Source organism: Megalobrama amblycephala, linkage group LG15 (genome assembly GCF_018812025.1).
Source record: "Megalobrama amblycephala isolate DHTTF-2021 linkage group LG15, ASM1881202v1, whole genome shotgun sequence".
NCBI lineage: Eukaryota > Metazoa > Chordata > Actinopteri > Cypriniformes > Xenocyprididae > Megalobrama > Megalobrama amblycephala.
Window position 1 is genome coordinate 12,097,768 of NC_063058.1, and position 24,655 is coordinate 12,122,422.

Genomic DNA, 24,655 nt, shown 5'->3' on the forward strand with positions numbered 1-24,655 from the left:
TCTAAACACACTCATTACCCCTATATTAGAAATAATATAACTGTTTGTTTTCTTTAAATCATAAAAGGGGGCCACATAGCTTTCACCAACTAATAGGCCTATCTGAAGTGTCTTTTTTTTCTGTTTACTTATGGCGCGTTCAAATCATGTTGGAAAGATCATATTTACAAATTGAACGTACACAAACGCCACCCAAAAATGAAATGTATGAAATTAATGTGCATTTCTTTAAATTTACAATAAGGTCTGTGTACAAAATATGCTAGTTATTTTGTCATTTTGTAAAGGTATAGATAAAAAACCTTGCTGTTTTTATTGTAGAAAAGGCACATTGTCCATCTTCCGCAGACCAGAGTGATTTGAATGCACCTGATATCCTAATTACGACCAAAGTCCCTTTAAGACAAGTCATTTCACTCGACGGTCACCTTTGAAACGTCTCTCGGGCATTCAAGTGCAGCTCCTATCCCTTTGTATGGGGAAACATCAAATTCTCCAAAGCTGTTTGCCAAGCTTTCGATTAAATTTCATATTTGAAATCACCATTGAAATCTGACAACATCTCATAAATTTTGTTTCTAAACACTCAAATCATGACAAAAAAAATGTATTTTTTAGGCTGGATCAAGCTAATGCGCATACGCAGACCTAAGTATGGGTCTCTTGTGCCTCATTTCGGAGGCGCGAGTCTGACTGTTTCTATAGGAACCGGAGCTTCTAACGACCGCTGCAGTGATGCAATGACTTTTCCAATCGGCGATTGGCTCTTATTTAGAAGGCAGGACTTATTCCGCCATATTGCGCGTTGCACTTTCGCCTATTCAAAACAATACGAGTGATGCGTTTTGTGTTAATCTATAGTCTTTGTTACAACTTTCCAACTCATAAATATGAGCTTCCCAGGAGGACTTGAACGCACCATTACTATCGGAAACAGAAAATATCGGACAGCTCCTCCCCCTTTTAAAATAGCCAATAGGCTTTAGCTTACATCAAGGCCATCAACAATGATTTGCTATCGTTATTCATTTTTTGAAAAAATTAGAAAAAAAATGGATGTCATTGTTACATAATTGCATTAGAAATAGAATGTCAAACCTATCCTGAGGTGATAAAACATATATAGCTAGTCTATATCAAATCTTAACTGCATGATTCTTTATATCATTGCAAAATGTACACTAGTATCGCTAAGCTCTAATCTGCTAAATGTGATTATAAGGAATGAAGATATTATATATCTATTAAAGCATGATTTTCTGTAAAGTTGCTTTGAAACAGTATGTGTATTGAGAAAAGGTATACAAATAAAATTGACTTGACAATCTGCCAAATCGCATTAATTTTTTAATTCAAATAGCATGTTAAATTTTCATTCTTGACATATTCATTGCAAAATATGTGTGTTATAAATTACAAACAAGCATACTATTGTTTTGGACTCATCTTGTGTGAAAATGCAATTTTCTAATGATACCTGGCGCCACAATGCCAGGACATTGCTAAGGTATTCTGAGAGGCTTTTAGCAAGTTGCTATGCAGTGTTAAAGTCTCCCTGTAGTCAATGATTTTAATCCTTAAAACTCATCTTTGCTCACCAAAATTACATATTTAAATTTTTTTTCCCTGTAAAAAAATATCTTAATACCGTAAAATAGCTTTAATGTAACTCTACACCCTTGCCTCATTTAATATACACAGAGCTATGAATATGCTAATTAGCCCCGCCTCCACTCACTCGCACGAGCTCAGATGAGATCCACTTGGTCAACTTACTGCATAATGGTATCGCTTTTTACATGGTCGGACACATAACTGTAATTAATATGATTAGTGTTTTGCTTCACTACATTATCAAACAGCTAATTATGAGTTTGCTAATGTTACACAAACCATGTTCACATTCACAAGGCAGACAGCTGTCTTTTATCAATCAGTGTCCTTAGAAACGCTTTAAACAACTCAGAAAGTCTGTGGAGAAAGGCATCATAACATCGTAAAATGCAGCATACATCCGCCATATTGCTAAATCTACCCGATTTTTCATATCAACAGAAAAATATACCGGGATAACCTTCTTTTGAGACTCCCTTGTGCGGTCAGTTAATGATATGCTAAAGCCCACCAGCACGTTGATGTGATTGGTTACAAGGTAGTTTGTGATGTCAGAAACACCAGCGATTTCAAATCGCGGGTTTGAGACTGTCTTTGGTTTACTGCAGTTTTTAAAAAAAATACTCAGCAATTGTGTTGACATGAATTTGCACATGGTTTGTCTTAAAGCATGTTTAAAACACCAGATAGACATATGAACAACATTAAAAATTGATTTTCACCACGGGCGTCTTTAAGGTGGCGTTTTCTGTCACAAAGTCACAAAAAGCCAACCCCTAAGTTTGGAGATATGGCTCAGGTCCCACCTTCGCCGTGCATGGGATTTTCTCAACGTTTCATCGTCGAAAATTGTAAGTGTGATCCCTTAGAAAAGTAATAGCTCGATCATCATTTGAGTTTGTAGCACAAACGGTGCGACGCCAAAGTTCAGAGTGTGAAATAGTTAAACGCCACTATCTAGATCTTCTCGAGGCTCATGCAAGGTGCAAGGGGTTTGTTACACGCCCAAACGTTGCAATTGCTTTGTTTATTAACAAGTGTTTGAGGATGTTAAGATTGCATTGTATTTGTTATCTTATGTTTATTAGCATCGAAAGTTGAGTAACGCATTTTATGAATGAATGGCGCAGTAAAGGGTTTTTACTAGCGTGTTTTTCAATGGCTCGTGTGAAATGCAAATTATTTTGATAACAAATTACCTGTTACCATCTCCAGACATCAGATGGCGCGTGCGCACACGTTCTTTCACCTGACCTTTACGAACAATTATGGATGATTGTGTGAACTGATCCATCATACTGTGCATCTTTGGTCAATGGCCCACGTGCATGCATACACAAGACAATCGATAATTTATGCAACTGTTTCATTGCCATTAATATATTTCGACGTGTGTGTGTGTGTGTGTGTGTGTGTGTATAATATATATATATATATATATATATATATATATATATATATATATATATATATATATATATATACACACACAAACATATTAAATATATAAAACAAGAACACACTACCATTGAAATGCTGTAATTTTGCATAATTTACAATGCATAATATTAGTTTTTAATTAAATATATATACACACACAGATCCATTTATTTAGCTTTTTTTTTTATATTATTTGTAAGGAAGTATTTTTTTTTATTTACATTTTCCAAGTTTCCCAATATCCAATCTGTTCCTTTTTTAAATTTGTATATAAAAAAATACTATACAAAAATATTTTTTTTCAATTAAAAAAAAACAAACAAACAAACAAAAAAAACACACACTCTTTACCTTGATTCCAAGAGATCCCAAAGTTCTCTCCCACCTTGAGACACTCTGCAGTGCAAAATTCCTCTATATCCAGTATATTCCGTAAGTTTCTTCAGCAAAGCGTATTTATACTGTATGTATCACACACTTGGGTCTCCCACTTTAACTTTGCAATAACCATTTGTTCAATGTTATGAAAGTGGATAAGGTTTTGTCTGAACACTACATGCCTCTGCAGACTTTGACCCTTTTTTGCAGTGGCCACAATATCTTGGTAACGAACTTCGAAAGAAAAAAGACACAAGGAAAGTGCTGTTGTAAGATAGGACACCTCTTGGCTGAAGTTCAAAGCAGTGGCCTTTGATCACTGATACGAAACATCACCAAGGGAAATTGATACATTCTTTGCTCTGCATTCACATAGTACTGGATATAGTTGGATTAAAGTTTTCTGTGCAGAAGTACAAACTGTACAAAACATTTGTATTTTATTGCATTGAACACAAACACATGGTATATAGACCACAGGATGAAGCTTTATAGTGCCTTTTAATTGTCTCTGGGAACAAATAACCTTGCAACATCTGTTTACTCTTTAAGGCAAGCAGATTGGCCTTCTGACTGTAGCTATAGCAACAGAACAAAACTTATATATGCACTGTATGTTCTATATATGCATTACAAACCAGCAATAATTGGATTAATTAATGTAAACTTTTCTCACCACATTTGTTTTTCTTTATCTTCTCTGATTGTGTAGAGAGAATCAAGGAACGTACTAAAAATGGAAAAGAATTTATTTTCATTTTTCGCGCACAGACAACAAAACTGTGTCAAAACTATCCCCATTCACATGGATCCGCAAAAACGACTAAAAATGCTGTATTATTTATGCCAGGCCAGTAGATGGCGATGTCACTTTGTAAAGAAACACTATGAGCCTATAGACTGAACACATAATACGCATGTGCATGACGTCACCATTTTCACAAATTCTCATTTTTGTAGTTTATACAGAGATAACTTTTTTTTTTTTTTTTTTGACGTTTTTAGTTGAAAAGTTTCATATAAACAGCTCCTAAGACTTGAAGATGATGTTGTTTCAACTAAAAACATTCATTTACACGACATCTCACAGCTCTGTGTAAACTACAAAAGCGTGAATTTGTGAAAACAGTAACGTCATGCACATGCGTATTACATGTTCAGTCTATAGGCGGCATAGTTTTTCCTTACAATGTGACATCGCCACCTACTGGCTTGGCATAAATAATACAGCGTTTTTAGTCATTTTCGCGGATCTGTTTTCTATTTGAATATATTTAAAATATTATTTATTCCTGTGATGCTGAATTTTCAGCATCATTACTCCAGTCTTCAGAGTCACATGATCCTTCAGAAACCATTCTAACTTTTGACCTCTAGTGTTTGTTTTTAATTTCTGAATTAAAATGAATATAAATATTTTTCAGGGGCAAAACATAAAAATATTAGGGTGGTACAACTGTCCTGATATCATAATGAAAAAGCCAGAAAATCTCATTAAGTAGTCTTTTATTTCTTAGAAAAAAAATATATTTGAGATACTTTTGTCTGCCATATCAAAGTAATATGGTTCGACTGACATGCAGACACATACAGGGAAAAAAAAAAAAATCAAAACAGGAAATGATGTCAGTACGGAAGAGGATTAGGGCCAAGCAATAATAAAATAATAAAACCATCTCGAGATTAAAGTTGTTAAATTTCGAGAAAAAAGTCATTAAATTACGAGAACAAATTCGTTAAATTATGAGAAAAATGTCATTAAATTTCGAGAAAAAAGTCGAGATAAAATGTGGAGAATAAACTCATTAAATTATGAGAATAAAGTCATTCAATTACGAGAAAAACGTTGTTAAATTATGAGAACAAATTCGTAATTTAATGAATTTGTGAATTTCATAATTTAACGATTTTTTTCTCATAATTTAATGACTTTATTCTCAACATTTTATCTCGACTTTTTTCTCGAAATTTAACGACATTTTTCTCATAATTTAACAAATTTGTTCTCGTAATTTAAAGACTTTTTTCTCGTAATTTAAAACTTTATTCTCAACATTTTATCTCGACTTTTTTCTCGAAATTTAACGAGTTTTTTCTCGTAATTTAATGAGTTTATTCTCAACATTTTATCTCGACTTTTTTCTCGAAATTTAACGAGTTTTTTTTCGTAATTTAATGAGTTTATTCTCAACATTTTATCTCGACTTTTTTCTCGTAATTTAAAACTTTATTCTCAACATTTTATCTCGACTTTTTTCTCGAAATTTAACGAGTTTTTTCTCGTAATTTAATGAGTTTATTCTCAACATTTTATCTCGACTTTTTTCTCGTAATTTAAAACTTTATTCTCAACATTTTATCTCGACTTTTTTCTCGAAATTTAACGAGTTTTTTCTCGTAATTTAATGAGTTTATTCTCAACATTTTATCTCGACTTTTTTCTCGAAATTTAACGAGTTTTTTCTCGTAATTTAATGAGTTTATTCTCAACATTTTATCTCGACTTTTTTCTTGAAATTTAACGAGTTTTTTTTCGTAATTTAATGAGTTTATTCTCAACATTTTATCTCGACTTTTTTCTCGTAATTTAAAACTTTATTCTCAACATTTTATCTCGACTTTTTTCTCGAAATTTAACGAGTTTTTTCTCGTAATTTAATGAGTTTATTCTCAACATTTTATCTCGACTTTTTTCTCGTAATTTAAAACTTTATTCTCAACATTTTATCTCGACTTTTTTCTCGAAATTTAACGAGTTTTTTCTCGTAATTTAATGAGTTTATTCTCAACATTTTATCTTGACTTTTTTCTCGAAATTTAATGACATTTTTCTCATAATTTAACAAATTTTTTCTTGTAATTTAAAACTTTATTCTCAACATTTTATCTCGACTTTTTTCTCGAAATTTAACAAGTTTTTTCTCGAAATTTAACAACTTTAATCTCGAGATGGTTTTATTTTTTTATTATTGCTTGGCCCTAATCCTCTTCCGTACATGGAGACCTTTCTATGTTAAGCCAAGGTTAGTTCAGGGTGTAAAATGCCATGTGGTGCAACTCTCCAAAAACGTAATTATATTTAAGAATTAGTAATTCATGAAATGTTTTAACATTATTTTTAAATATTATGATTAAGGTGTGTACACATGCATTCATAGTAAAAAGAAAACAGTTATTTTTACTTGATGGTTCACACCACATGACACTTTACAGTCATTACATTTAAATTTCTTAAAATATAATATAAAAGTTTTTCAAAACCATATGAAACTGACATTAATGCAAAAAGTTAATTTCTAAGAACTTGATTTTTAATAGTTTTCCTTTTCTTAATTTTGGACATGTCACTATATTTCATTACATTTTTATAGTTTACTGCCAGAATGACAAAAATCATGACATTCTTCTCAAAGTTGAAGGGTGTCCGATTCAAAAACGAAAGCAGGTGAGGTGTTCTTTCATCTGCAAATCATCATATTAGAATTTCTGATAGATTTCTGAAGGATCATGTGACACTGAAGACTGGAGTAATGATGGTGAAAATTCAGCTTTGATCACAGGAATAAACTGTATTTTACTATATATTAACAAAGAACATAGTTATTTTAAATTGTAAAAATATTTCACAATATTACTGTTTTACTGTATTTTTGATCAAATTTTGGTGAGCATAAGAGACTTCTTTCAAAAACACAAAATAAATGGATTCAATAAATATAATATACAATAAACCATTTTATAATTTAGTATCTATTTTTATGCCTTTTAAGGACAATGTGGACCTGGTTGATCCAGATTCAGACCATATGGAGAGTGTGAACGCAGATAATCCAGATCAAGATCTTGAGGTTAAATCACACACTTCCGATGACAGTCCTCGTCTCTCTCCTCAAAGTGAAATTCTTTCACCTACAAAACAACCCGGGATCATTCCCTACCCCTTTTTGCGTGGCAAGCCAGTCTTTCCAATAGAATACGCACCACCACATTTACACACCCATGTAAGTATCATTCTCTGTCCTCTTTCATTTACAGCTTCAGAACATCTCATTTCTGAAGGTACTTATCTATGTGACATTGAATGATTGTAGAGTCTTGACAGAAGAAAGCAATCAGGGCTCCCAAAGCAGATTCACCCTCATTGGCCCCAACATTACGACCTGACACCCTGAAACCTCCAGGGTCGTGTGCCTAATTTCTGAGGTCGTCTCGGCGCTTGCTCGTTCTATTACTCTGCAGCAGTTGTAATCAATGGACCTTGCAACACTCAATTAGGGCTTAATTGGATTGATGCGTGTTGCTGGTGGAATTGTCAGTCCCCTGTTCAGTTGAGGAGACAGAGCAGATTATTACTGTCGACAAGTGTAACACACAGAGCTTGAAGCGGCTGCTGCTTGTGTCAGGATAAACACCACTTCCACACATTCCTTGTCACAATAATTTGAGAAATTATTCTCAATATATGTAATCTGGATATATAAAATCTGCAGCTTATATAGGTATTTTAGAGAATGTATCAGTGTTATTTTAGTATCATTAATATACTATTTACAAAGTGTAGTAGTTTTAAAATTAATTTAGTATTTTTTTGTCATTTTTATTAGTTTTTTTTTTTAAAATATGTCTATTTAGTTTTTATTAATTTTATTTTAGTTTCAGTTTTAATTATTTTAGTACTTGTTAAACTAAATGAAATATAGAAATTGAACTGAAATAAAGTAAGTTGACTTTTTATATTTTAACATAATAGAATAGAATAGAATAGAATAGAATAGAATAGAATAGAATAGAATAGAATAGAATGGCTACTGGAAACTTTAGGCTAATGAAAAATATTACTTTCTGGAAGATTTTTTTTTTTTTTTGGTGATTGTTTTTAATAAATGTAATAATTTATTGAACATTAGTGTCTTATTATTATATGGTTAGTGCCATTAAATTAAAAGCAATATTTTTAAGGAGTTTTTTTATTAGTATGTTTTAAAATATGTCTATATATAGTTTTTATTAATTTTATTTTAGTTTTAGTTTTATTTTAGTATTAAGTTAAATTAAATGAAAAATAGAACTAAAATAAAATGTTGACTTTTTATATTTTAACCTTTTTTTAAGTACTGAATATATATATATATATATATATTATAATAGTTTTAGTTTTATAACCTTAAATAATATAATATAATATAATATAATATAATAGCTACCACAAACTTTAGGCTAATGAGCAGTATTACTTTCTGGAAGATTTTTTATTTATTTATTTATTTTTCATGATTATTATTAATAAATGTAATTATTTATTGAACATTAGTAATTTTTTATTGAACATTAGTGTCTTTTATTATATGGTTGCTGCCATTCAATTAAAAGCAATATTTTTAAGGTGTTTTTTATTCGTATGTTTATATAGTTTTATTAATTATAAATGATTTAATACATTTTAAATTAAATTAAATGAATTAAATTCATTTTTAAAAATTTAATAAATAATTTATATATTTATTTTAGTTTTATAATCTCATTTGTTTTAGTTGTATAACCTCAAATAAATAATATAATATAATATAATATAATATAATATAATATAATATAATATAATATAATATAATATAATATAATATAATATAATATAATATAATATAATATAATATAATATAATTTATTAGCTACCACAAACTTTAGGCTAATGAGCAATTTTACTTTCTGGAAGATTTTTTTGGTGATTATTATTAATAAATATAATTATTTATTGAACATTAGTAATTTTTTATTGAACATTAGTGTCTTTTATTATATGGTTGCTGGCATTCAATTAAAAGCAATATTTTTAAGGTGTTTTTTATTCGTATGTTTATATAGTTTTATTAATTATAAATGATTTAATTCATTTTAAATTAAATTAAATGAATTAAATTCATTTTAAAAAATTTAATAAATAATTTATATATTTATTTTAGTTTTATAATCTCATTTGTTTTAGTTTTATAACCTCAAATAATATAATATAATATAATATAATATAATATAATATAATATAATATAATATAATATAATATAATATAATATAATATAATATAATATAATATAATTTATTAGCTACCACAAACTTTAGGCTAATGAGCAATTTTACTTTCTGGAAGATTTTTTTGGTGATTATTATTAATAAATGTAATTATTTATTGAACATTAGTGTCTTTTATTATGTGGTTGCTGCCATTCAATTAAAAACAATATTTTTAAGCACTCCACTTTGCATTATGTGTAACCACAATCCTCAACTGTGGTAATATTACTTTTTTGTTTTAATATATGACTGATAAATGCATCAGAGAATATATAAAATATCTTAATGTTCAAGTCTATGTCAGTGGTTGTTTTTGCTTAAAACCGCATAGAGAGATTTTCAGACATGATATAGCTGCCTTGACAGCCAAGGTTGATTAGATTTTCACAAATGGTGACTGGACATAAAAGAGGGGAAATCAATTTTAGTCAGTGGGGATGATCTGTTCTGTGATTTAGCATTGTTACAGAGAGCGCGAGTGCGGATTTATCGCACCGCTGTGTAATGAAGCCTGAGCTGGGTCAGAATCTACAGACTAGACTCTCTTTGACATGTACAAATCACTCCGCTGGTTATTAAAACAGCAGCAGTCTGCGTTCACAGAGGCATACGCACACAATTACTCTCGCTCGTGGACGTGTGACAGCGCAGCTCTTGTCATATTCTCACTGTCAGAATATGACGGCTTCTTTTACTAACACAGCACACATCTTGCTGTCTAAGTAGGCCTACCACCCTGATTTACTAAATCTTGGGCTGATAGAGATGTCAGACTCCTCATTTTTATTCAGTTTGTGCTATAGATGCATTTTTGGGGACTTTTTGCCATTTTGTTGATAGGCAGTGTTGAGAGTGTAATCAGATTACTTTTTTCAAGTAATGAGTAATCCATTACCTTTAAATGTAAACAAAATATTGGAGTTACTTTTTTTAAAATAAACTTTTGCTGATAATTTACTCACCCCCATGTCATCCAAGATGTTCATGTCTTTCTTTCGTCTGTCGAAAAGAAATTAAGGTTTTTGAGGAAAACATTCCAGGATTATTCTCCTTATAGTGGATTTCAATGGCCTCCAAACGGTTGAAGGTCAAAATTACAGTTTCAGTGCAGCTTCAAAGGGCTTTAAATGATACCAGACGAGGAATAAGGGTCTTATCTAGCGAAACGATCGGTCATTTTTGAAAAAAATACAACCGTTTATGCTTTATAAACTCAAAATATCACCTTGAACGTACTTCCTGTTTCCACATTCTTCAAAACGCTTATGCTGAATGTTCTACGCCTTCCCTATTCTACTTACGGAACGAACGCGGCGCCAGTTTAGTTTTTTTCCGTAAGTTGAATAGGAAAGGCGTAGGACATTCAGCGTAAGCAAGACTGTTGATAGGTGATAAGAAATAATTAAACAGTCAATCAGATTATGATACGTTGCATGCTGGATTCGAATCTGTTTTTCCCAAATGAGCACCACAGCTCAATGTTCCTAGAGCATATCCAAACAAGAGCTTTGTAAAAACTTGATTCCATTATTATTGCTTATTGACACAAATTGCGAATTGTGTTTTACCGAGCTATAAATACCAATTTAATTGAGGTAACCTGCAGGGAAAGTGTTTTTCTAATGCACGTGAATGGTCCGAGTGTGAGGTTAAGGTACTTTAACAAGGAGAGCCTGAAGAACATTGAAATTGACGTTCTCTTTAATTACTCTTTGTTCTTGGCTGTGTACTCGGGCCCCCTGTAAACTCACGGCTCTCGTCTGTAATACAGTTGAGCTGTGTGTGACACATCATGCCGTCTGCTGTGCCAAGACTTACTGGCAGGAAACAGACCATGATGACACTATGACAGGAACAAGCCGAATTTAATTAAAAACAGTGGCATGCTACACAGATACTGTATCACTTCAAACCATGTACAATCTCAAAGAAAGGACTTTACTTATTTTGCATATATATTTTGCGTATATATATATATATATATATACACAGTCAAACCAAAAATTATTCTGATATTTTTGATATAATTTTACTAGTGGGTGCAGGACACTATAGTTCATTTGTGTAAGGGAGGATAGCAAAATCAAGTAAACTGTGACATATTATACCAAAATAATCTTCATACAGTGGACTACCAGTAAAATTCGCCAAAAATTATTCAGACACTTTGACCTGACCATGTTTTGCTTAAGTGTTATCTGACATAATTAAGGTTATTTTTTTCTGACACAGTTTAACTCTGAGATCTTGTCATATTTTATTATTATTATATTTTATTATTTTATTTACTGTATTAGATCAAAAGGGTGAAAAATTTAAGGGGGTCTGAATACTTTCCGTACCCACTATATATATATATATATATACACTGTATATACTGTATATACTGTATATACACACACACACATTTTAAAATGATCTTTTTGAGGATATCTAAAAATGTTTTAAACTAAAGATGAAAATGAATTTAAATATTTTATTTTAGATGTATGGTCATTTATTTAAAGTTATATATCTAAAAAATGTTCAATATTTAAAGAAGAAAAATATTTAAAATATTTTAATGTAGTGTTATTTGTTTGCAAATATTTGTATTTAATTTATTTAAAATATTTTATTTAATATTTAAAATATATAAAAAAAATTGAACTTATTTTAGTAGAATCATTTATGAAAATAGCTGTTCAATATTTACACTTTTTAAAATAAGAAAATTAAAATATTTTTGATGTAGTGTTATTAGTTTGAGAGTATTTATTTTTAATTCATTTAAACTATTTTATTTAATATTTAAAATATATTCAAATAAAAAATATTTTAACTATTTTATTTTGTTTAGTGGAATAATTTATTTATGAAAATATCTATTTTGACTAAGCTGAATTCATACTTGCAACGTACATGCAACATTGTTTATGAAAATATCTAAAATATTTTATTTAATTTTATTAAAGTAAAGCTGACAATTCTTTTGTTAGATAAATATTTTATGTTAGATTTGTTTATGATAATATCTTTAATTAATCAACATAATTTTTTTATTTAATAATATCTATTATGTAAGCCAAAATAATACTTGCATACACACAAACATTATATATATATATATATATATATATATATATATATATATATATATATATATATATATATATATATATATATATATATATATATATATATATATATATATATATATATATATATATATATATGAGTATATAAATTCCTGTCAATTGTACTTTTTTACATTCATCTTCCGTCCTCTACAGCACTGAGGGTGTTCTGTAAGGTGATTGTCCATCTCTTGCTGCGTTTTCACGGTCGTCTCGACCTTGGCCTGTGGTGCTGTTTTTAAGCTCCTTCGAACACAGCTTGCAGCCATTTTAATAAGATCTTTCCTAAATAGAATCAGATCTATAGGTGTTTCTGCAGAGTTCTGTGGCTGCGTATACACAGGCTGTAAAGATGTACTCCAGCAAATTAGTACTGTAATTAATGGCTGAAATTTATTGTAGCTCAGGGAGTATTTTGTGTGAAAACTGTGCCGAGGACTGATTGCATGTGCCTTTGCCATTAGTGCATTTAGTTTTACGCTGATGATGGATGGATAGATTTGGGTTTTATTGTGAACGTGTGTGGGAGAGATTTGGGGGGTAAATCTGTGGTCATTTAAGCTAATTTGTTACATTATAAAAATGATGAGTAATGTACTGAAAAATAAACTCTGTATCATTATAATTGAAAAAAATATGTATTTACTAGAAAATAATATTCAATTAAAAAATCTAAACATGTTAAATTGAGAATTATGAAACACAATATCACTATCTTTACTAGTAATGCATTTTCTTAATTTATTTTTTAGCAATAATGATACTAAGTTTGCAGTTGTATACCTCTGCTGATTTTCAAAAAAAAAAAAGTAAACATGCAGGATATTGAAAATGGCAAATCAATTTGCTAAATCAAGATGTGACATTTGGGATTTTTGCTAATCTCATATTCTGCTCACATTTAAACTCATAAACACTCATTCTACATCAGTTAAATTAGTTGCAGTGATATTTCTCTAGTGCAGCAGCAACAAAATATTCACATGTTTATGCAAATAAGGAACATTATGCATGCACACACAGGGACAATTATGAATATTGATTTTCCTGCCTCTTCCAGTTTGGAGAAAATTCAACTTCTTTTTCTGCTAAGATTTGCTCCATGTTGTGTGTCTAATATAACTGCTTTTAGATTAAAGACTCAAAAAATGGTATGATAATTTGTGCAATATTTTTTTTTCTGAGTTTGTTAATTATGTTAATTTACATCCACTGTATGTTACTTTTTTTCACTGGTATTGCATATGATATTAAAATCAACATGAAATTTAAATTGACAATTCTTAATATTGCTGTGTAATTTATTATAAACACTCTAAAAAATCTTTTATTTTATTTTTTCTACCCAACTCCTGGGTTGAGCCTTTTTTTTGGGTTGTTTTTCCAGTGTTCGGGTAGTTTTTGTATTACCCAGATCCTGGGTCAGACATAACAACCCAATGTTTGTATAGTTCTTGTGTTACCCAGATCCTTGGTCAGACGTAATAACCCAGTGTTTGGGTAGTTTTTGTGTTACCCAGATCCTGGGTCAGACATAACAACCCAATGTTTGTATAGTTCTTGTGTTACCCAGATCCTTGGTCAGACGTAATAACCCAGTGTTTGGGTAGTTTTTGTGTTACCCAGATCCTGGGTCAGACGTAACAACCCAGTGTTTAGGTAGTTTTTGTGTTACCCAGATCCTGGGTCAGACGTAACAACCCAGTGTTTGGGTAGTTTTTGTGTTACCCAGATCCTGGGTCAGACGTAACAACCCAGTGTTTGGGTAGTTTTTGTGTTACCCAGATCCTGGGTCAGACGTAACAACCCAGTGTTTGGGTAGTTTTTGTGTTACCCAGATCCTGGGTCAGACGTAACAACCCAGTGTTTGGGTAGTTTTTGTGTTACCCAGATCCTGGTTCAGACGTAACAACCCAGTGTTTGGGTAGTTTTTGTGTTACCCAGATCCTGGGTCAGACGTAACAACCCAGTGTTTTGGTAGTTTTTGTGTTACCCAGATCCTGGGTCAGACGTAACAACCCAGTTTTAGTTTTTGTGTTACCCAGATCCTGGGTCAGACGTAACAACCCAGTGTTTGGATAGTTTTTGTGTTACCCAGATCCTGGGTCAGACGTAACAACCCAGTGCTTGTGTAGTTTTTGTGTTACCCAGATCCTTGGTCAGACGTAATAACCCAGTGTTTGGGTAGTTTTTGTGTTACCCAGATCCTGGGTCAGACGTAATAACCCAGTTTTCGGTTAGTTTTTGTGTTACCCAGATCCTAGGTCAGACTTAATAACCCAGTTTTAGTTTTTGTGTTATACAGATCCTGGGTCAGACGTAATAACCCAGTTTTAGTTTGTGTGTTACCCAGATCCTGGGTCAGACGTAACAACCCAGTGTTTTGGTAATTTTAGTGTTACCCAGATCCTGGGTCAGACATAATAACCCTGTGTTTGGGTAGTTTTTGTGTTACCCAGATCCTGGGTCAGACGTAACAACCCTGTTTTCAGGTAGTTTTTGTGTTACCCAGATCCTGGGTCAGACGTAACAACCTAGTTTTCGGGTAGTTTTTGTGTTACCCAGATCCTGGGTCAGACGTAATAACCCAGTTTTAGTTTTTTTGTTATCCAGATCCTTGGTCAGACGTAATAACCCAGTGTTTGAGTAGTTTTTGTGTTACCCAGATCGGTCAGACGTAATAATCCAGTTTTAGTTTTTGTGTTACCCAGATCCTGGGTCAGACGTAATAACCCAGTGTTTAGGTAGTTTTTGTGTTACCCAGATCGGTAACACAACGTAATAATCCAGTTTTAGTTTTTGTGTTACCCAGATCCTGGGTCAGACGTAATAATCCAGTTTTAATTTTTGTGTTACCCAGATCCTGGGTCAGACGTAACAACCCAGTGTTCGGGTAGTTTTTGTGTTACTCAGGTCCTGGTTCAGACGTAACAACCCAGTGTTCGGGTAGTTTTTGTGTTACTCAGATCCTGGTTCAGACGTAACAACCCAGTGTTCGGGTAGTTTTTGTGTTACTCAGATCCTGGGTCAGACGTAACAACCCAGCTTTCAGGTAGTTTTTGTGTTACCCAGATCCTCGGTCAGACGTAACAACCCAGTTTTCGGGTAGATTTTGTGTTACCCAGATCCTGGGTCAGACGTAATAACCCAGTTTTAGTTTTTTGTTATCCAGATCCTTGGTCAGACGTAATAACCCAGTGTTTGAGTAGTTTTTGTGTTACCCAGATCGGTCAGACGTAATAATCCAGTTTTAGTTTTTGTGTTACCCAGATCCTGGGTCAGACGTAACAACCCAGTGTTTGGGTAGTTTTTGTGTTACCCAGATCCTGGGTCAGACGTACAAAACCCAGTGTTTGGGTAGTTTTTGTGTTACCCAGATCCTGGGTCAGACGTAATAACCCATTGTTTGAGTAGTTTTTGTGTTACCCAGATCCTGGGTCAGACGTAATAACCCAGTGTTTGGGTAGTTTTTGTGTTACCCAGATCGGTCAGATGTAATAATCCAGTTTTAGTTTTTGTGTTACCCAGATCGGTCAGACGTAATAATCCAGTTTTAGTTTTTGTGTTACCTAGATACTGGGTCAGACGTAATAACCCAGTGTTTAGGTAGATTTTGTGTTACCCAGATCGGTAACACAACGTAATAATCCAGTTTTAGTTTTTGTGTTACCCAGATCCTGGGTCAGACGTAACAACCCAGTGTTTGGGTAGTTTTTGTGTTACCCAGATCCTGGGTCAGACATAACAACCCAGTCTTTGGGTAGTTTTTGTGTTACCCAGATCCTGGGTCAGACGTAATAACCCATTGTTTGGGTAGTTTTTGTGTTACCCAGATCGGTCAGACGTAATAATCCAGTTTTAGTTTTTGTGTTACCCAGATCCTGGGTCAGACGTAATAACCCAGTGTTTAGGTAGTTTTTGTGTTACCCAGATCGGTAACACAACGTAATAATCCAGTTTTAGTTTTTGTGTTACCCAGATCCTGGGTCAGACGTAACAACCCAGTGTTTGGGTAGTTTTTGTGTTACCCAGATCCTGGGTCAGACATAACAACCCAGTCTTTGGGTAGTTTTTGTGTTACCCAGATCCTGGGTCAGACGTAATAACCCATTGTTTGGGTAGTTTTTGTGTTACCCAGATCCTGGGTCAGACGTAATAACCCAGTTTTAGTTTTTTTGTTGTCCAGATCCTTGGTCAGACGTAATAACCCAGTGTTTGAGTAGTTTTTGTGTTACCCAGATCCTGGGTCAGACGTAACAACCCAGTGTTTGGGTAGTTTTTGTGTTACCCAGATCCTGGGTCAAATGTAATAACCCAGTTTTAGTTTTTTTGTTGTCCAGATCCTTGGTCAGACGTAATAACCCAGTGTTTGAGTAGTTTTTGTGTTACCCAGATCCTGGGTCAGACGTAACAACCCAGTTTTAGTTTTTGTGTTACCCAGATCCTGGGTCAGACGTAATAACCCAGTGTTTAGGTAGTTTTTGTGTTACCCAGATCGGTAACACAATGTAATAATCCAGTTTTAGTTTTTGTGTTACCCAGATCCTGGGTCAGATGTAACAACCCAGTGTTTGGGTAGTTTTTGTGTTACCCAGATCCTGGGTCAGACATAACAACCCAGTCTTTGGGTAGTTTTTGTGTTACCCAGATCCTGGGTCAGACGTAATAACCCATTGTTTGGGTAGTTTTTGTGTTACCCAGATCCTGGGTCAGACGTTTTTGTGTTACCCATGAGTTTTTGTGTTACCCATGAACAAAATCAAGTCCTGCCCTACATTTTTTCTTGTTTGAGAAGCCGTTTCATTCAGATATACGTCACAATAGGGAAGAAAAGACTTTCACGACTTCTGTTTCATGCCAACTTTAATGTCCAACTGGGCTAATCCAAACACTAATCATCTCCGACAGCATAAATCTGAGATTTATGTGAAGTTTTGCTCCTCTTATTGAGATTCATCATGGTTCATCATCATGGTATGTGATGTGGGAGTCCTGAATTTTTTCAACCTATCATATTTTCATTAGTACAGTTATGGAATATCAAGGTTTGCATGTATGTATTGGTGCCATCTAATATACATTCTCTGCCATCTTTTTTTCCTAAGTGCTGAAGGAAAGGCAGAGAGCAAGATGGAAATAGTGCGCCTTAGTAACCTGATTTCTGTCGGGAACATTCAGACACTCACCAGGGAGACAGAAGCATTGTTGCAGGATTTGGAGTATGTTCACTAATTAGGGTTTGCCCTGTCAGCATTAGAGCCTGGCAAGAGATGCTATTTTATTGTGATAAAAAATATCTTTTTTTTTTACAACAATGACGATGAGTGACTAAAGAAAAGCGCAATGCCCTTATATGGAGATGGTTTGGGCATGTTTTATGTAAATTACTTACCTCATGTAAAAGAAAGAACGGATTCTAAACTGCCTGAAGCAAGTCGTCAGTAATTCCAGTCTTACTTCCTGCTCAAACCTACTTAGGTTTGTAACACATTCCATTTGACCAATCAGAGCAGAGTAGGCTTTAGGAAAGTAGGGGTTTAGGTGAGAAAATTAAAGTGTTTTTGACCATGGTTGCATGTAAATATATTGTAGCAGACCTCCTAAACAAAATTAGGAACCTTTAAAATAAAAAGAAGTATTTTTTTTGTCCATACAGTGAAAGTCTATGGGATCCATTGTTGTTTTGGACCCCATTTATTTCCGTTGTATGTATCCCTGACAGCAACATACTGTTGGCCCAGGTCCGGCCCACATCTGGTCCGCGTGTAATCCACATGTACCAGATGTGGGCCGGATCTGGGCCAACACTATGTTGCTGTCAGGGTACTGTACAAAAACAGTTGAGACATTCCTTAAAATATCTTCTTTCGTGTTCTGTAAAAAGTCATATTGGTTGGGAACAACATTATAATGAGAGAATGATAACAGAATAAAATTTTATTTGATTCAAAAGGCCAGCAAGAGGACAAATTAAATATTGTAAAGAGTTTGTTTTGCAAAATCTCATTTACACCACTGGCAATGCAGGCTGGACGTATGACTGCTATATGATTCATTTGGCACAATATTGTGGACTCTGTTTTGGCCATCTGGGACGGTCAGAATTAAATCTTGGCATCAATTTGCTGTGAGTTTATTGTCAGTGTTTGAAGAAGACCCAATTTCGTGGCGATATAAGGCTGTGTGCGTCTTATCTCTGTGGGATTTCGACACCAGCCATAAAGCTGTAATTTTCTGTAGTTCAGAAAGCTAGTGTTGTGTAAGTCTTTCCTTGTGGAAGGAGCTTATCGTCTTCAGACAGACTTCAGACAAAGGTTAGACGGCAGGAACAATTGATTGAAACTACATAATTCTGTATAAACTGATAATTGTAATCTGTTGAGTTTCCCATAGACTTGACTAAAGATGAAGTTCATCATCATAAAATGATTAATTCACCAAGAAATTTAAATTTTCATCATTTACTCGTTGTTTTTTCTGTAGAACACAAAAGAAGATATTTTGAACAGTGTTCACGCTGCTCTTTTCCATACAGCGGAAAGTATATAGTGATTGTTTTAGTCGTACTTTTATCTTTTTGATGAAAATATATATTTTTTGTCACGTTATATTTATTCATTTTAGTCAATTTTACTCTGACTGAAATGGCATCTAGCCTAATTTTAGTCTGCAAAAGCAAAACTCATGCACAAACCTATCATATGGCTTCAGAAAACTAGGAATATAACACAAATCGTCTGACCATGAGAAGCCCTGGACAGCTGTTTTCAGACGTGAAACCGATGCTTTGAAGCCGGTGAACAGTCAGCGTGATGTTTGTGAACGTCATCGCGATACAAATGACCCGACAGCCTGATGCGTTTCATCTGAGAGTCCCACCTTCCATTCTTTCAACCCCCTGCGGAGATCAATGACTGTGGTCCTCCATTACGGCCCACTCTGTGAAAACAAAGACACACGTTGACAAATACTCACACACACTGATGTCACCGTATGGCTGGTTGCACAAGTTGTAAATGGACTGAGGGCAAATGGTCATAATTTGTCAGTGTTTATTTTACATGCAGATGAACAAAGTGTTTTTATCACCTTACTATTTGAAAAGTACTGCAATGACACTGTAGTAATACAGATGTGAAAAGGTGATATACTGCTTTGATACATACCTTGGTATATTAATGGCAATATTGATATGTCATTGTATTTTCAAGGTACTTCATGGTGTTTACTATGGTAAATAGCCATACAATTTGGTTTTGCTATGAAATACGGTCAAAAAATGCAAAAAAATAAAAAAATAAATAATATATTTTAATTAGTATAAGCATATACAGGCATTTTTAAGATAAGAAAATATATTAAAATGAATTAAGAAACTGATTTTGAATCCCAATAGTAGTTCCTGGAAGTAAAGTAGGCCTAATGCACAGTGCAGTTAATAACTGTGGTAATGTGTGAATTGAGTAATTTCAGACTATTTTTTGTCAGGCATAAGGAAAACTGCATGGTGTTATTCCTTCCCTTTCCCTGACTGAGATCACGCAGAGATATGCCTGGCAACAAATCCGATCTGCGGCTTTGGCCAGACCACATAAACACAGTACAGCAGTAAAAGCTTGTTTTGGGAGCAGCTTCAAATGAGCCCAGAACTTTTCTGAAATTAGTAACATCTGATCGGAATTTTAGATAATACAAAATTACAAAATGGTAATTTGTTTTACATGGCTTCCCAATAGAAAAAAGATAGGATTTATTATGAAGTTGCAACTAAAGATAAAACACATTATCTTTCTATATAACATTATTTGTATTTCCCTATAGGGCACTGTGTAAATATTTTGTTGTGTTTTCTTATTTATTTATTTATTTATTTATTTATTTTTTTTGAGTTACAACTAGTCAGATTAATTCCTTAAATGTCAACCATTTAAAACAAGTAAAATTTAAGTAAAATTTAAACAAATATCTGAATAACAGACAGATGTCAAAGATGAATTAAGAACTCTTTATTTTTTATTGCCAATATTGAAGACACCTGATGATAACAAGCAGAATCACTGAAGGAAAGAGAAACACAATAATTAACAGAGGTTTAGATGTTGATGTTGATTTTATTGAAAATGTTTGGTCACTATTATGGTGATCAGTGTTTCATTTAGTTTGGCAGTTTGAATCGTTGCTTTTTATGTCAGTTTGTGGTTTTTGTAATGGTGTTTGCTAATTTTACACATTTTAAATGGTTGCCTTTTAAGGAATTAATTTGATTAATTCTAACTCAATTCTTATATGGTGAGTTTAATTCATAATATTGCGTGTAATCTGTTGCCACAATTTTGAGTAGATAAAGCGTATTACTTTTTACAGTGTACGTCACCCATGAGGCCTACAGGGGACCGTTTCCCGTACAATGACGTAACTTGCTGCTTAACTACCATAGTACAATGCATCGCTGACACTAGTCACGACTGTCTCCTTAAACCGTATTTTTGCAAATTTGTCATTCAACCATGTTAGTTAAAGGCACGATATGTAAAATTTTTGGTTACATTTTATTTTACAGTGCCATAGTTACATTGTAATTACTTAAATGAGTACTGAGTACTATTAATTAACTACATGTACTTACTATAGAGTTACAGTTAGGGGTAGGGTTTGGTTTAGGTTTAGTTACTTGTAATTATGCTTAATTTACTGTTATTACTATATAAGTACATGTAGTAATGTGTAACTACGACACTGTAAAATAAAGTGTTACCAGATTTTTTGGATTAAAACATCCAAAAACTACTAGAACAGTGTTATATATTTTGTTGACTTGTGTACTTACATTATCCCAGATGTTTCCATGAATGTTTAAATACAGAGAAATAAGCTATTTTAACCAGGACACAGGCCATGTCAGTGCGTATCCTGTCAATAACATCATTCTCGATTACCCTCGATATTTTGTAGATATTCTAATATCGATCTGCAAACCCGATTCCAAAAAAGTTGGGACACTGTACAAATTGTGAATAAAAAAGGAATGCAATAATTTACAAATCTCATAAACTTATATTTTATTCACAATAGAATATAGATAACATATCAAATGTTGAAAGTGAGACATTTTGAAATGTCATGCCAAATATTGGCTCATTTTGGATTTCATGAGAGCTACACATTCCAAAAAAGTTGGGACAGGTAGCAATAAGAGGCCGGAAAAGTTAAATGTACATATAAGGAACAGCTGGAGGACCAATTTGCAACTTATTAGGTCAATTGGCAACATGATTGGGTATAAAAAGAGCCTCTCAGAGTGGCAGTGTCTCTCAGAAGTCAAGATGGGCAGAGGATCACCAATTCTCCCAATGCTGCGGCGAAACATAGTGGAGCAATATCAGAAAGGAGTTTCTCAGAGAAAAATTGCAAAGAGTTTGAAGTTATCATCATCTACAGTGCATAATATCATCCAAAGATTCAGAGGATCTGGAACAATCTCTGTGCGTAAGGGTCAAGGCCGGAAAACCATACTGGATGCCCGTGATCATAAAGAGGAAGATGCGACAAAGAAGACCTAAGACAGTTGAGCAACTAGAAGCCTGTATTAGACAAGAATGGGACAACATTCCTATTCCTAAACTTGAGCAACTTGTCTCCTCAGTCCCAAGACGTTTTCAGACTGTTATAAAAAGAAGAGGGGATGACACACAGTGGTAAACATGGCCTTGTCCCAACTTTTTTGAGATGTGTTGATGCCATGAAATTTAAAATCAACTTATTTTTCCCTTAAAATGATACATTTTCTCAGTTTAAACATTTGATATGTCATCTTTGTTGTATTCTGAATAAAATATTGAAATTTGAAACTTCCACATCATTGCATTCTGTTTTTATTCACAATTTGTACAGTGTCCCAACTTTTTTGGAATCGGGTTTGTAGCTTACTGCAGTGTGCAACAAGTGTCTCATTGCAGCTGCCGAGCGAACGCTCAGAGTAACGTTATAACATAATTTTCAACACAGTCAAATGTATCAAATATGATAAACAGTGCTGCTTTACCCCACATACACTTGATCTGAAGAAGTGAAAGTGGCGACTGGGGCATAATAAAAGTTCGGCTGCTCTCAAGCCATGTGTCGCGCTTGTCTCTCATTAGCAATCGCTCCAGCTGCCTCATAACATTAATAATCTCATCCATGAACATGATTTCTGCCCGAGTCCAGTCGGATCCTTTTCCTCTGGCTGAAGACAACATCTCCCATGATTCCACGCTCAATTTTGGCATCAACAAGCTAAGCCTTCATTTTGAATAGGTGACCTCTAGTGGCGAAAAATGACATATTGTGCCTTTAATGATGTCACGCAGGTGGTGGAGTAATAATGAATCTGTTTGAGATTGAATTAATGCTAGATTTTTTGCTATAAATTTCAGACTTGTGATCTGAGGACTAATTGCCATTTTTCTCAGTTATTTTGCTTTATTTCCAGCTTCAATCATAGGCTCATTCTTGCGTACTAGAGTGCGTATACATACGCACTCTTCAAAAACGGTGCTTTACATCTTGAAAAAATAAAAGATGTAAATGACATTTGCATATAAATAAAAGATATACATTGTACTGCATGTCAGCTTGCTTATTTAGCTCAAGATAAGTATTTATTAAGTCCATATGTCATAAAAACAAGAAACTATGCTTCTAACCACAGATGTCCTTCCAACCGCACAACTTTGCGAATGTTCATTGGAACTAATATGGTTTCGGGAAACACCGACTCATTGAACTATGATGCTAGGCTAACAATGCTTTTGGGAAATGCACCCTAGCATAGTCTTACTGTTCATACAGTAGCAACAGAATGTTATGAATAACTGCTTAAGACTGACTTCTCCCACCGCAGCCTCGCTGATAAAAGTTTCAAAGTGACGGTATAAATCCCCCACAGTCTGACGCAGCTTTTCTCACTCTTTTTCTTCCCACAAGAATTCATATAAAATTGTTTACTTTTGTTGTACAGGATTTGCAGAAATAGTAATTTTTTTTATATCAATCACAACTCATTTTATTCAGAAAGATGGCAAAGACTGGTTCAATACACAGTTTCCAACAGTTCCTTTATAGAGTGACCTCATTGTTTTGTTGGTGGATGATACAGTCTCTGAGTCATCTCTCTGACCGGACATGAGGCATCTCAGAAAGCCCAGTGGACATGGGACAGATGTGCTCTTGTGGTTTTATGAAGAACTTTATATTCCATGATACAGCTGGCACCCAGACTGTTATGTGAAATCTCTCATTTATGAAATGGATAGCCTACTAATGACTGAACATAATACCTTCTTGTTACTGTTGTTGCGTGGAAATCGATGACAGGAAGCATGTTACATGATTCTTCCACTCTCCCCAGAGACATTTTATGACATTATGCAAATTAACAAATAAATGAAGTCTGTTTTATCAAACAGTCATAATAAAGTAATAGATGGATTATGTAACATTGTAAAAAAAAAAAAATCTATCCATTGTAAAAATCTATCTATCTATCTATCTATCTATCTATCTATCTATCTATCTATCTATCTATCTATCTATCTATCTATCTATCTATCTATCTATCTATCTATCTATCTATCTATCTATCTATCTATCTATCTATCTATCTATCTATCTATCTATCTATCTATCTATCTATCTATCTATCTATCTATCTATCTATCTATCTATCTATCTATCTATCTATCTATCTATCTATCTATCTATACTATATTGCCAAAAGTTTTGGGACGCCTGCCTTTATGTGCACATGAACTTTAATGACATCCCATTCTTAATCCATAGGGTTTAATATGGAGTTGGCCCACCCTTTGTAGCTGTAACAGCTTCAACTCTTCTGGGAAGGCTTTCCACAAGGTTTAGGGAGTGTGTTTATGGGAATTTTTGACCATTCTTCTAGAAGCATTTGTGAGGTCAGGCAGTGATGTTGGCGAGAAGGCCTGGCTCACAGTCTCCGCTCTAATTCATCCCAAAGGTGTTCTATCGGGTTGAGGTCAGGACTCTTTGC

General features: G+C 33.5%; 1 protein-coding gene and 1 long non-coding RNA gene across 2 annotated transcripts in view; one reads left to right on the forward strand and one right to left on the reverse strand.

Moving 5' to 3' along the window:
• The window catches only part of stra6 (signaling receptor and transporter of retinol STRA6), a 33,743-nt gene extending 31,161 nt beyond the window's left edge, over positions 1-2,582 (reverse strand). Inside the window, 1 exon segment of the mRNA XM_048157751.1 lies at positions 2,421-2,582. The gene's annotated coding sequence lies outside the window, so the exon portion shown is untranslated.
• The window catches only part of LOC125246754, a 55,255-nt gene continuing 32,957 nt past the window's right edge, over positions 2,358-24,655 (forward strand). The window contains exons 1-2 of the long non-coding RNA XR_007179961.1: positions 2,358-2,465; positions 7,203-7,433. This is a non-coding gene — a long non-coding RNA (uncharacterized LOC125246754). The remainder of the gene's footprint in view (positions 2,466-7,202; positions 7,434-24,655) is intronic.